Below are 5,991 nucleotides of genomic sequence, written 5' to 3'. Positions count from 1 at the left end.
TGAAATATTATAATATATTGCACTCAGTTGTCTTGACTAAAATGTAATTTAGTCACAACAAATAATGCAAATCAGCAGTTGCATTACCAGTGGAATCTCAATAATATTTAGATTTTAAAAGCCATTCTTATTTATCTCTTTAGGTTCAGGCCCCATAACACTAGAAGATGCAGAGTTATGATTTTAACTGAAATGTCTCTAAATATAAACCTTAAAAAGTAATTAGATACTACAAAGAGTTTGGGACCGATAAAATTTTAGAGAAGAAAAAGAATGCAGTAAGAACGTATCTCAGATTTAATGACTTTTTTCCCTCATATAATGAAGCTGATCTCTGGGCAAATCATTTTAAATTACTCACGAGAATGTATGTATGTTTATGGTTAGCTGAAAATATCTTTATGTGGAGTTGAAGAAAAATAATTCCTTCCATTGTTTTGAAACTTTCACCCAAGCAAGAATTGGATGGATTTTAAGTTTTTAAATTTTGAAGAATAATACAAGAAAATTAAGCTCAGGAGAAAAATATTTTAAGTGTGCAATTAATATATTATTCTCCCCACAGCCTCATGCTCAGGCTCGGCAGTTTCTTTGCAGCTGCGGGGCTTGCAGCTGGCGAGAGGAGACCTCTGTCTGCAATCAATGACATAGATGATACAGAAATTGAAGAAACACAAGAAGAGAACAAAATATGGGAAGTAAATGTGGAGCGTGAGCAAATTCCCCCAAAATTTAGGCACTTGGGGGAAGTGCAACACCACAGAAAAGTTTGCTGCTAGAAAATCAAGAAGTAAGGATTATAATGTGTATAGTGACGATAACAGCTAAAGTCAGGAACTGGAGATGCTGCTGAAGAGCTTCAACAATATATACAAACTAAGGAAATAGCAGATATCACTCGGTTCTTACCATTTCCTGAAGGATCTGTGAAGAAAGAGGGAGTGAAAGAGACCAAGCTGTTAAACACACACACAAATAAATAAATAAAAATAAGAAGAAGCTGTTAAACAAAATAAATAAATAAATAAATACCTCAAAGCGGGTAAACAGAAGAAAATGACTTGAAAATGAGATGGCACTGGAAACAAAGGATCCAGTCCTTTCCTGAGGAAAAATGGCTTACAGGATGAGAATGATTAACCTAGAGAGTGTGTGAAAATGAGCCAGGGAGTCATCGATGAACATACAGTAGCAAAGGAAAACAAATTTGACAATATTTTCTTGAAAGGAAATGTAGTAAGAGTGACCAGTGTACATTTGATCATGATGCAGAGATAGAGAAGAAAAAGGGAAATGTGTAGGTTCTATTCCAGGGATATTGCACCAGAGGTGAAAACTGTCTGTATTTGCATAGTGAATATCCATGCAAGTTTTACCACACAGGAATGAAATGTTCTCGGGGTAATTCTGCAAGTTTTCTCATGCTCCCACAAGAACTGCTGCCTAGAGTTTTGGATACTGAAGAGAAGTCCTCAGGTAAATAAAAAGACAACAAAAGGTGTCTTATGAGCTCAAAAGGTGTTAGCTAACCTGCTGAGGATGACAGAGAAGAATGTTGGCAAGAAGCTGAGTCATTGATAACCGAGTCACAACCAGCCTTCAAGAGCAGATTCTTAAACCAGATTTCATGCCATGCGAAATACTACATTTTAAAAATTTACTGTTTAACCCATTTTGATTTGGGTTTTGTTACCTGCAGCCAAAGGCAAGCTAATAAACGTGAGCTGAGGTCAAACCTACATTTATCTATTCAAAGTTCACATTCTTCCCCCCCACCAAAGATTTTGTTTCAATGGACTCTGCTCCTACATAGAGCTCACATTAAAAAAGCAAGACAAGCAAAAACAAACAAACAAAAGAAAACCCGGGGAGGAGTGTTTTCAAAACATGGGGCAGAAAACTGCACTGGAATCATTATGTTTAGAAGGGCTAAGGGGAGAGAATGGCTTGGTAAGGAAAGAAGATGCCCAACTCATCCAAAACTGTGGAGTGCTATTGCTTTCTGTGAAATTGGCAATATTCATTCATATCATTTTTTAAAATGAGAAAATATAGGCTTTTTTTAGTTACTGCATGTCATTAATTCTAACACATTTAACATCTGTGAAATTGGAGCCTATTTTAAAATTGATGGACTATCACATTTGAACTGGCAGTTTATTTTTTTGCTTAATGATACATTAAAATTGGTGGATCTTATCATCAACAATGTATTTAAATTTGATCAAATATAATTTTTAACTAAAGTTATACATGTATAGTCAAATAAAAGTTTACTGTGAAATGGAAAAAAAAAGTCAGATGCTTAGAAACCCACAAGGAAACTACTCTGTGTCTATAATAGGTAAAACAATACTGGTCATAAATATATCTTGAAATTTCACTGCATATTCAGCCTTCCTTTACAAGATAGTTAAACTCCAGATAGTTATGTAGTTATAAAAATAGTTATATATCCAGAATTAAGTCCTATGTGGGTAGGAGGGGGTTGTTATCATGATTCCATATAGGTACACACAGGCCTCAAACTTTTCTTGTAAATTGTTCGACTCTTAAAACATAATATCTCAAAGAAAAATGTTTCAAATTACAGGCCTCTCCCCACCTGAAACCCATTGAATATATAATTAAATTGAACTGTAGCAAGTATGTTTGAGATAGAGCTCTTAGTTCGGTGTGGAAGGAGACAGACCACACATTTCCTTCTCCTTCCCTGGTCACAGGAGAGAGAACATTTTGGCACAGGCAATATGCCTTGGGAACCTTTTGACTTCTGAATGTTGCCTCATACTCAGTTATTTGGGTTCACCATCTTCAGATCCTGTTTTAAACTGTGCTTTCTGGCTCACTACTCAGCTCCAGTCTACCTCCCCCCAAAATTTTGTCCTGCAAAATTATCTCCTTCCCCTTGGCCCTATTACAATGCCTTGCACACGATAGGTATTCAATGATTATTCCGAAAGAATGAATGAAATAAGAAAGGCAGAAATTAAGAGAGAAGGTATGACTTTGATCCTACTTTTTACAACCTCTTCACTTTGTCTGCATTTACATTCTCAGCTGGTTGTTCTACAATGGTTCCCTTAGAAGCATGAATGTGAGTTCCGGTAAGCATGCCGAAGGTGGTGGAAAGGCAGCCGTGCAGATGTTTAGATTCAGTGTTGAAAGAAGGCTTGCCTTATTCTGAAGAGACATGAATAGTGAGACCGCATAGCTCCAAAGACCATGATGAATCATGATGAGTCAAGGAAAGCACACAGTCGTGCATGCCGTGCACCTCTTCTTGACTTGCTCCCCATTGTGTTCCGAGGGACGTCACCTAAAGGCAGTCATCTCTCTCCCCTACACAACGTGTAGAGAGGCACGATACAACAACACAGCTGCTGCGCTCCTGTTCCACCACTGGGGCTCACCGGTGGTGACCCAGGCTGGGTGTGGCCCCATGCCCCGTGGTGATTCATGAGCAAGGCGCCTCCTCAGTCTTTCCTGTGCTTGCATACCTATCCCATTGCTAAGCTGCTTCTGATTAGAGAGCCCAGGCACATGCTCTTGTATGGTCAAAAAGGAGACACTTCCTCTGTACAGAACCCACTCAAGGTACCGACATGGGCACATGGCAGGCTGCCAGCCAAAATGTACCCACTAAGCCCCTAACAAATGAATCATGAATCTAGGTGACTGGAGAGGCAAATGTTTACCATGGAACAGTAACAGAAAAGTCTGGGCTTTTTGCCATTTCGGAAAAAAAAAATCATATAAACTTTCTTATTCTTTCCTGGCTAGAGCTCTAAGAAGGTGCAGTGCATCAACTCCGTTTTTGGAGGAGCATATTGACAAAAAAATAAAAAAATAAAAGGGACTTCTTTATAGGTTCACAATGAAAAATGTGTGTGTGTGTGTGCATGTGTTAGAAGTGATTTTTCACTCACATGAGATTAATTTGAAGGATGATGCTATTATAATTTAGCCCTTTCTTCTCACATCCCTTCATAGTTTAAGGTAATACAGCAAGCAGTCTGTTATTATTCTTTGGCCACCAGGAATGAAAGCAGAGTAAAAAAAAATGTTTTATAAGTGTGGGCCTTTGTAGTTAGGCAGAGTGGGTTTCAGTTCCAGCTCTGCCAGACTGGCTTTGTGACTTTGGGAATGTTACCTATTATCTTTTAGCCTTAGGGTTAGTAATAATTTCTCTCCCTTATGGTTGTTGTGATCAGACAATACATGGTAGCACTTACAACAGTACCTGGAACAGAGTAAGTGCTCAACAAATATTGCTTGACAATTATTTCTTTGCTGACATTATTTCTGTTGTAGCAGAGAGAAGTCGGGTATTGATGGTATTGAAGGCCAGGACACTAGAATCTGAGAAGGAAGATTTATTAACAGCCGGCAAGGTTAGGCAGACTTCTGTCCTCATAAAAACTGCGCCCTGAATAGGATTTTTGGGTCCCTTTTATACAGAGGATGTAGGAGTGGGGAGCCAAACAGTGCTTTTATGCAGAAGGATTTTCTTTGTTAATTTCTTAGAGTTTTAAGTGTTTTTTCTGAGTACCAGATAGGTTTTATTTATTTATTTTATTTTTAATTTTTTAAATTCTATAATTGTTTTATTTACAAAAAGGAATCATAGAAGATCTGGAAAATATAGATGAGAACAAAGAAGACTATTTAAAGATTCAAAGTCTTCAGCAATCACCTTTATAACAATAGTGTGATGAGCATCCTTTTGCATGAATTTTGTGTGTGTTGCAGATTATTTTCTTAGCATGATTTCCAAGTGGTGAAATTGTTGGGTTAAAGGTTTCTGAAATGTAAAAGCTAAATTGGCTTTAGCTATACTGACTTTTCCTTGTACCTGCAGCACATAAATGTCCAAAGCTCCTATGACCTTGGAGAGATATGGGGAGAAATGCTCTTCCAAAGCAGTTGTGCTGAAAGCCCTGCTACTGTTTCACCAAACTCTTATAGAACTGTAGTGGAAGCAGAGAGGATTTAATGATCACATATTGAAGGCTAGGACTAAGGAAACTCTGAGAAGGAAGATTTATTATGACCAGCCGGGCCTGGTGGACTCCTGTCCAAAAAGCCGAGCCCTGAGTGGAGTTTTTAGGTTATTTTTATACAAGAGACACATGTGGTGGGGCCAGGAGAGGTTTAGAGGTCAAAAAGACTTTGTTAGTTTTTTAGGATTTAGCTATTTATTTGAATACCAGTTAACCGTGAATTAGCATATCTCCCACATTCCAGGTAAGCTTGAAATAACATATCCTCCACCCTCCAGGTAGCTTGAATTAACGTATCACCCACATTTCATTTGGATGTAACTTTGAATCCACATTCAGTCTACAACTTTTCTGAATATTTAAAACCTATAGGGCCTATATTACTTAATTGGCTTTCTAGCACTTGGATACAGAATTAGATAAGTTTGAATTCATGCACAGGTTATATTAAACGCCCTTTGATGACTTGCTTAAGTTTATTAAGCTTTGGCATCACTATTTTCAAAGTTATGAGGTGGGCTGCTGTATTATTAAGGGGAGGAAGCAGGGAAATATGATGAGAGCATGGGAGGAGTTTCAGCTGTTCACTGTTTCGACTGCTAATTCTTCTCATTAATTTTTTCAGGAGGACTTATTGATAAAGTTTCTGGGAACATCCAGGGCTTCTCTTGGCTTTTGGAGGAAGTCTTCTTCCAAGTGGTGGAATCTTGGGGAGATTTTTTGCTATGTTCCAGATCTGTCTACTGATTTCCTATCTTACTAGCCTGTTTTATTTTTTTCTTTAAAGCGTTCACACCTTTAATCTCAAAGGGAGTGCTGAAGGGAGATGATCTTTTTTCTGTAGCCACCCCCCACCGGTCAGGGGCAGTTGACCCCACCTGACAAGGAGTGAAACTCTCCTGTCATCCCATCTGGGTTGGAGGAAGATGGATCCGGCTCCCCGGGAGAAGCTGGATGAAGTTTTCACATGGCCAACAAGACGATTCTT

At 38.3% G+C, this 5,991-nt stretch overlaps 1 pseudogene; it reads left to right on the top strand.

Annotated features, from left to right (window-relative positions):
• Nucleotides 1–569: 569 nt before the first annotated feature.
• LOC101419139 (zinc finger CCCH domain-containing protein 8 pseudogene) lies at nucleotides 570–4,704 on the top strand (annotated as a pseudogene).
• Nucleotides 4,705–5,991: the final 1,287 nt, after the last annotated feature.

Source organism: Dasypus novemcinctus, chromosome 11, assembly GCF_030445035.2.
Source record: "Dasypus novemcinctus isolate mDasNov1 chromosome 11, mDasNov1.1.hap2, whole genome shotgun sequence".
Classification (NCBI taxonomy): Eukaryota; Metazoa; Chordata; class Mammalia; order Cingulata; family Dasypodidae; genus Dasypus; species Dasypus novemcinctus.
The sequence above is the reverse complement of the archived record's forward strand: the minus strand, read 5'-3'. Positions and strand labels throughout refer to the sequence as shown.